Source organism: Physeter macrocephalus, chromosome 20, assembly GCF_002837175.3.
Source record: "Physeter macrocephalus isolate SW-GA chromosome 20, ASM283717v5, whole genome shotgun sequence".
Lineage (NCBI taxonomy): Eukaryota > Metazoa > Chordata > Mammalia > Artiodactyla > Physeteridae > Physeter > Physeter macrocephalus.
In genome coordinates, this window is record NC_041233.1 from 93,813,538 (window position 1) to 93,822,863 (window position 9,326).

The window sequence follows — 9,326 nt, forward strand, 5'->3', positions numbered from 1 at the left end:
TCTCATTTTAAGTAAGTACTTTAATATCACCCCATTTTTCAGGTGAAACAACTAAGGCCTAGAGACGTAATATTTTTCCAAGGTTTCAGAACAGAAGTGGGAGTTAAATCCAAACCTGTTTCACAGACTCACAGGCTTAGAGAACGAACTTATGGTTACCAGGGGGGAAAGGACGGGGGAGGGATGGATTGGGAGTTTGGGATTGATATGTACCCACTGCTATATTTAAAACAGATAACCAGGGCTTCCCTGGTGGCGCAGTGGTTGAGAATCTGCCTGCCAATGCAGGGGACATGGGTTCGAGCCCTGGTCTCGGAGGATCCCACATGCCGCGGAGCGGCTAGGCCCGTGAGCCACAATTACTGAGCCTGCGCGTCTGGAGCCTGTGCTCCGCAATGGGAGAGGCCACGATAGTGAGAGGCCTGCGCGCTGCGATGAAGAGTGGCCCCCACTTGCCACAACTGGAGAAAGGCCTCGCATAGAAACGAAGACCCAACACAGCCATAAATAAATAATTAATTAATTAAAAAAAAAAAACACAACAGATAACCAGCAAGGACCTACTGTATAGCACAGGGAACTCTGCTCAATACTCTGTAATAAGCTAAATGGGAAAAGAACTGGAAAAGGAATAGATACATGTACATGTATAACTGAATCACTTTGCTGTACACCTGAAACTAACACAACATTGTTAATCAACTCTACTCCAATATCAAATAAGAATTTTTAAAAGTCCAAGCCAGTTTCTAGAGCCCATGTTTATGTTATTCTCCCCTTAGTTTAGTCAGTTCAATAAATATTAGTTGAAATGCCACTGTTCACCAGACACTGTGCTCTGCTACCAGGTTCTGGACACAGAGGTGAATAAAGCATGGCACATCAGACAGCTACGGGGACACTATTTACATCCTCATGGTCTCACTGCTGATTCACGAACCATCTGCTGGGGACTTCCAGGTGGGCTCCAATTCCTGATTTACTACGTGCTGATGGCTTCTCCCCTCAGCACGTGCCCTGTCCCCTGACACTGAGTGCCACTAAGAGCTGGTGTTGTCCTTGCTCATTTGAGGTTGGGATGTGTGGGAATTACCACCCAGGAGGACACCCCTCCGTAGCTGGAGGGCAGAAGCTGATGCATAAACAGCAGACTATTCTGGAGGCATTCTGGAGGCTGCCCAGGAGGTCCCTGGGAGGTTGGGTCCCCTTTTCCACAGCAGGAACCTCTAAATCACATTCTTAGATTGGCTTTTTTTTCTTCTCTTTTTCACTCTCCCTCAGCCCCTTATTCCTGTTCCCTGAGATCACCTTTGTCTCAAGGATTGCTTTCAAGGAAGCCCAAGTCAGGATGTATGCTAAGCGTAAGCCAGTATATTTTAGTTGGTGCTAAGATATGGGTGATGTAGAGATACAGGTGATGTGGAAACATAAAGTGAGGAGTACTCAGCCAAATGAAGAGAGATGAGAGTCAGAGGAGCCTTCTGGAGGGAGTGACACCTGGAGGGTAAATGTAGTTACCTATCTTCCTTCAGGTAGAGCAAAATGAACAAAACAGAACCAAGTGTGACACACGGGCATTCACTCATTCACCAACGCTTTCATAATGATTTATTGGATAACATACTTGCTGGGGAAACAGCATTAAAACAAACCATGGCCCTGCCTGGGTGGGGCTCATCGGAAGAAACACACAGACAGATGAGCAAAAATCTACATAAAATGAGAAGTGGACAAGTGCTGTAAAGAAAATGAACGTAGTGTAGGGGATATAATTCTGACAGTGAGTCCAATGTGTAGGGGTTTTTTTCCCTACACCACTAAGAAATTATCAACACCAGCCGGATGCGCTACCATCCAACTCAATCCTGACACTATCTACCTGGAGATAGCATCAGATTCCCCAAGTTAAGTGCTCAGTCCCACAGGACTGTCTCACTGCAGATGCCAAATGAAAGCCCAGATTGTTTCCTGAGCTTCTGACCAAGTGGCGATTAATCAAAAGTTCCCAGGACTTCCCTGGTGGTCCAGTGGTTAAGACTCTACGCTCCCAACGCAGGGGGTCCGGGTTCAATCCCTGGTCGGGGAACAAGATCCCACATGCATGTCACAACTAAGAAGTCCGCATGCCGCGCAACTAAGATCCCGTGTGCCACAACTAATACCCGGCGCAGCCAAATTAATTAATTATTTTTTTTAAAAAAGTTCCCATGACACCCCTCCTTGGGTTCAATTAATTTGCTAGAGCAGCTCACAGAACTCACAAAACTAGTTTACTCACTAGATAACTGGTTGATTGTAAAGGACAACAAAGATGATAAGATGTACAGGGTGCGGTCCCAAAGGAGATTCTGTCCTTGTGGAGTTTGTGGCTGAGCTCAGCAGCACATGGATGCATCCTTGTTCACCAACTCAAAAGCTCTCTGAACCATGGTCTTGTTGGGTTTTTATGGAGGCTTCATTACATAGGCATGATTGATTAAATCATTGGCCACTGGTGATTTATCCATCCTCTTTCCCTCCCATGAAATCAGGGAGTTGGGCTAAAAGTTCCAACCCTTTATTCATGGTTGGTTCCCCTGGTGGCCAGCCCCCCATTTTTAGGAGATTTCTGAACGTTACCACATTAACAAAAACCCAGTTGTGGTGGAAAGGGACTTGTTATGAATAACAAGACAACCATTTCACCTTCATGGCTCTGAAATGATTTCAGAAACTGAGGACAAGAGACCAAATATTATAGCAAAAGATGCTCCCATTTCTCTAATAGCTCAGGACATGCTAAGAGTTTAGGGAGCTGTGAGCCAGGAACCAAGGATGAAGAATAAATATATATTTCTTTAAATCACAAAATCACAGGGGCAGAGAAGGGCAAGGATGCTATTTTTTAGAGGCTGGTGTCCAAGATGGCATCTCAAAGGAAGAGTATTTGATCTAAGAACTGGATGAAGTGAGGGCACCAGCAACTACCTGTGGGAAGAGTGTTATGGGAAGCCATGAACATGTGAGGTTTGTTCAGGAAATACAGTGAGCTTGAAGCCCTGAGAGGGGAGGGTAGAAGGAAAGTCAGCCAAGACTTGAAAGGGCCTTGAAGTCCAGCTGAAGACTTTGTCCCCGCTAAGGGCTTTAACCTAATTTTGTCACTTTTTCTGGCATTGAGTTCTCTCATAAAATGAGGAAGTTTTAAATTTACAAAGTTCTTTATAATTTTTACAGCCCACATCCCACACACCTAAATTTAAGCCCTTTGGCAACTCAAGCCCATGATAGCCTTGTTTTTCAATTCTTCTTGGAAAGCTTGGATGGTTTATGGGGAGGAAGACTTCTCAGTCAAGTGAAGTATATGAAAGTGTTAAAATACCCTATTTCCCAAATATAGGTTAAGTTAGAGCATAACTTATGCTGGCATGGCCCAGCTGGATGGTACCCCTGACAGCGCCCCCAAAATCTGCTGTGCCTTAGGGACCTGTCCTCTATGGCTCCAGGTGGAGGATCGGACTCTCCTCCTTTTGTGTATGTACTCCTGGCTGAGTGAGGACGTAGGGAGCTTGCCCCAAGCCCTGGGTTTGAAGAAGTTCCACCTGTCACACCTGGAACTCAGAATTCACCTCTGAGAATGTGTTTGTAGGAGGAGTGGGGACAGGGGCGACAGAGACTGGCAGCTGCCAACTTTGTGAATAAGCTCATCTTAACTGTGGTCTCTGGAGAACCTTTCTGATTGGTCCTGATTGGTATTATAATCCAGCCTGGCTCCTTTAAATAATGAGAGCAAAATAAGTGTTCCACGTCCTTCCAAGTTAGAAAGGGCAAATTGAATGAAGGTGAGCTTAGCAAAATGGAAGTAAGACAAGCTTTTAATAACATCAAGGCTTGACTCCCTGGCTCTACCTGGAGGGTATTACAACATCTTGGATACCAGGACCATCATCTGTTACACCTTAGATAATAATAGTCACCTTATATAACTCTTCTAAGTGTCACAATAAATATATGTAAAAATGTCTGGCCCTTAAAAAATGGCAGATTCTGCTATGATTATCATCGATGATGAATCAGTACTGCATCTTCCTACGGATGAAGAAAACATTTTAGATCCTGAGAAGAACCTCCTCTTTGAGCTTAGCCTGCCTATGGTAACACGGCACATGAGAATCTAGGGTCTCTACCTCGGATGTATATTCTTCTTCCTTTGGCTTGAAGTTTTAAGCTGCTTACAGCATGTGGAATTCAAAGCTGCAGGCACATGTCTGTCAGAACTCTCAGGAAGATTAACAACAGGTATTTGAAAAGAAAACAGTAGGCAGTTAAGGAGCTGTTCTTGGAGTATGATTTATGAAGGTTTTCATGACAAGACCATGGTTTTGATGAGAAAACAGTACACATTTCATGAAACTCAACTACATGGGTGTTTTGATAAACAAGTTGCTTTTGGCCAGTAGATGCTATTCATATACCTAAAGCATCTTGAGAATAAACAGTCAAAGGAAATACCAAAGTGATAGAGAGGCAGCCGTGAGGTCCACTCTAACAGAATGAAATTTTGTGTCCCCCATTTTATATGTCTTCTGAACCACAGGTGACGCTTCATTTACGTTTTACAGAGGTATCAATTTATCAGCGCCAAGCTGTGCCTTGCAGAAAGTCCCCAGTTATGTTATTAAGTGCGGCTGTAAAATAATTGATATATTAAAGATTTTTAAAAGCCTCATAAAACTGCATTTAATATATGAAGGCACAAGAAAAAGAAAGGGTTTAGAGTTATAGTTCATCACGATGATCCTAAGAATTATTCAGTCATTAAAAAGGCTTAGTCCTGCAAGATTCTCCCTAGAATATATTTCATGTGACAATGAATTTGACGCCATCAGGAGGAATTATACACACAAATATCTAAGTTGCACAGTATTTGATGCTGGTGGTCATTGTTTACAACTACTTCACCCCTTCATTTTAAAATCTATTTGATTGAGCTCTGTTTCATTTTACTTTGCTTTTTTCTGAGAGGCTTATGGGTAACCGGCCAACTTGAACTAATTTGGGAGTGGCGTGTTGTGGCATCCTTCTCTTCCACCACATGGCACTCCATATCCATCAGGAGGTACCTTACCCAAGCCTAAGGCTTCAGCTGTCCTCTTGTTCTGCCATGTTATTCATCTGTTACCTTCCACTCCAGAGAAGCAGTTACAACATAAACCAGATGTGCCCACTGGAATAACTTGATTGAGAAGATTATATCTAAACAAGGATCAGCTATTAAGTTTCATCAAGCCACATTTTCCCTCTGTTTCAAAGAAACAGCAGGTGAGTTAGACTGGTTGCTTGCTAAAGAAAAACACATTAAGAAGGCTTAAACCTCAAGCAAGCATGGATGTAAAAGTGTCATTGGTGATAAAAATCTAACCCGTAGGACATTTCTACAGCTATAATCTAGATGATTGAGATGAACATTATTATTTTAGGTTTAACACAGAGAATTTTGTGCCTCAAGGGGTACTTCTGAATTCCCAAGACGGTACCCAGCACCACTGAAAAATGTCTCTACACGTTAGGTAGCTACATGAATTCGATGAAAATATTTAGAACATACGTCTTCAGCAATGGGTTCTTGGCTGCTGCAAATATATCAAAATGACTGTACTTGGGCAAAATGGGAGAAAGGAAGGAAAGTGACAGTTTAAAAACCATCCAACTTTTAGGAAGATTAAAAAAGAGAGAGCCAGGAGGATCATTTATAAAAGGAAGGATGTAAATTCTTTACAACCTGATTGGTTTTCCCTGGAATTTGCTTGCTTTAATGAAACTGTTATTCCTGAAGGACTGAAAGCCCTTTTTTAATGTGAATAAAAAGGTACTGGGAGTTGACATCTTGTTAGTCTTTGGCCTCAGGAGGGTATCTCTGAAGACCTAATTAGGATACAAACATGTGAAATGAGTTTAGTAATCCCTTTGCGGGAGGTTTCAGGGTGGCTGATTTCTGAATTTTGGAATGGTTAACACTTCCCAGGGCATCCTTTGTGAACTCTGTAAATCACTGCTTTTCTGCCTTTCATACAACAGCTAAGTTATCATCAAAGACTCACTTTAGTCAGATGACCTTTTCTACAGGGAAAAAATTAAAGATGTCTTGGGGTTTTCATTGACTTTATGATAGAGTTCCTGACAAAGTTTGCACATATCTTAAGTTTTTTTTTTAATATCTTCTCTGCCAAACGGAATAACGAGTCTGATTTATGTTTTTTAAATCAATCTTTCCAAGGAATTAAAGAGCACACTCTTTAATTGAATGAAATGAGGTTTGCGTCTTAGGATCCAAAGCTTTGCTTGCTAGTAGCTTCTAATAGTGAACTGAGGACAAAGCATTGTCAGCTCAGGGAAGTCAGAGGTGGCATGTGAGACAGAAAAAAGAATGGCCTTGGGGGGGTCACAGGAGAGCAAACCACTCAAACTTTTGCTTATCGTAACTTTGCAATGGAAATAATAATATGTACCTCATACTGTAATTTCTCTAATTAAATGTGTTAAAGTAAGAGAAAGCGTTTTGTCAAAGGGAAAGTATTGAAGAAGTAGAAGATATTTTCACGTGTGCAGAGCCATACAAGTTCCCTATGGCCAGTATATGTGTTACTAGTAGTTAAATAATTCACTGAATTATTGACTATGAGATCACAGATTTTAGTACACTTGGGTCAATTAGAGGCAGAAAGAGAGCATATTGGTCATCCCGGTTAAAATACATGGCATTACCCACCAAAATGCATGTCATTATTCACCAGGAAATGAGAATAGTAGCCACTACTGGAAACCCCTCTAGTAAACGGTGTGTGGTCTCACAGCAATCCAGTTGGTCAGATGATTCAGTATTAAAAATAAAAGAAATGGTCTTACAGAGTTGGTGTTTGCATGGATACTCAGATAAACTGGACTATAAGTTTCATAAGGACAGGAATCTTTTAAAATTTTGTTTATTATTTACCCCAATAGCCTGGGAAATTTCATATATATATATATGTATATATACATATACATATATATGACAGAATACATATGTGTTGATCGTGAGAATAAAATAAAGAAAAAAATGGACTGAAAACATCCCATAAGTAAGATTGAAACTTAATTTTCTAGATCTTTTGGAGGCACAGCAGACTTCAAAAAGCCAGCTCGCTGGTGCTCCAGAGAGCAACCAGAGCTGGATAATCCACGTTGAGTTTATCCTTCCTTTGATTGGATTGGCTTTGGGGCCACTGTAAGGTGAGTTCCTGTTTTGTGCAGGGTTCTACCTGGTCCCCTCAGAGGTAGCTCTGTTCTCCCCTGCCAGCACATATATGTTTTCATTCCCACTCAAGAAATCTCCAGAGTATTCTGTTATGGCACAGTTGACCATGGACTCTAGTTCTCCAGCCAAGCTCATTTCTGAACAAGAGCAGAAATGGTTCTATGGGGCAGGAAACATGGCTAAGTAAACTTTCTTTAAAAGGCAGTTGGGGGCTTCCCTGGTGGCGCAGTGGTTGCGCGTCCGCCTGCCGATGCAGGGGAACCGGGTCCGCGCCCCGGTCTGGGAGGATCCCACATGCCGCGGAGCGGCTGGGCCTGGTCCAGGAAGATGGCACATGCCACAGAGCAGCTAAGCCTGTGCTCCACGACTACTGAGCCTGTGCTCTAGAGCCCGCGAGCCACAACTACTGAGCCCATGTGCTACAACTACTGAAGCCCGCTCACCTAGAGCTCGTGCTCTGCAACAAGAGAAGCCACCGTAATGAGAAGCCCTCGCACCACAACGAAGGGTAGCCTTGGCTCACCGCAACTAGAGAAAGCCGGCGTGCAGCAATGAAGACCCAATGCGGCCAAAAATAAATGAATGACTAAATTAATTAATTAATTTTTTTAAAAAGGCAGTTGGTACCTAATATGCATGGAGGTTTTAAATCTATCTAATAGATTGTGTTAATAAGAAAATTAATCAAAACAGTTGGGGGACTTCCCTGTGGCACAGTGGTTAAGAATCAGCCTGCCAATACAGGGGACACGGGTTCAACCCCATATATGCAGCACCAACTGTGTACAAGACACTCCACTGAACCATGTGAATTCAAATAGAAGATACAGTTCCTGCATTTAGAGGAGCTTAAAACTCTCATTGGATTGATATTATCTGTACAGTGGCATTTCCTGATAATAGATGCTATTTTGAAAAGGCAATACAGATTATGCTGGGCTCAGTTTGTCAGGTAAGACTTCAAGGGAGAAGTGGAATTTCAGCTGCCTCTAAAGGATGTGGAAGAGAAATGAAAAGTACATTCTAGTAAAGGTGAATATAGAACTCTGCCTAATGCACTGTTGTGACCTAAATGGGAAGGATATCCAAAAAAGAGGGGATTTATATATGTATAGCTGATTCATTTTGCTGTACAGCAGAAACTAACACAACATTTTAAAGCAACTATACTCCAATAAAAATTAATTTTTAAAAAAAGGTGAATATAATAAACAAAGACAAAAAAGAGTGGAAACGTACAAGATGTATTTGGTAAAATTCAAGAACAGTCACTGGAATAAGGGAGTATAAGAGAGCATAGCAGGAGATAAGCCTCGAAAAAAATAGTACCTTTTATATTAATATCCTTTGGACTTGAAGCACCATAGCAAAATTCATCTAGGGGCCAGGCAGGGACACAAATCTCTGAATTAGGCAAAAAACAGAGTGTGGAGTGTGGCAACCTGCAAGGACTTGAACGGGGCATTTTCAAATTACTGAAAGTAACGGAAGTGTTAAAATCAATTTTTAAAGTGCTGAATTGACCCCCCCAAATTAGGTCTTCCCAAGAACTACCATCTTGCAACCAGTAACTAAAGAACAAGAAAAATACATCAAAGTAAGCACAGTTTGAAATAAATGAAGTAGAAATGTTTAGTATAATTAGAGTCAATGTGTATATATTTACACATAGAGTCTCAAGGCCTTCCTGTTACCAGAAAGAGGAAGTACAAATCAATTTTCCAAAACCAAAGTTATTGTTTTAGGTAGATGTTCCCAGGTCCCTAAACTCTGAGTAAGCTAGAGAGCCGTAGTTTGCAAAGTTTAACATGCATGAGAATCACTAGGAGAGCCTGGTAATAAAAAACACAGACTGCTCCACGCCATCCTCAGGGATTTTGATTCAGCAGATCTAGGCTAGGGCCCAAGAATTTGGATTTTTTTTTTTAACATCTTTATTGGGAGTATAATTGCTTTACAATGGTGTGTTAGTTTCTGCTTTACAACAAAGTGAATCAGTTATACATATACATATGTTCCCATATCTCTTCCCTCTTGTGTCTCCCTCCCTCCC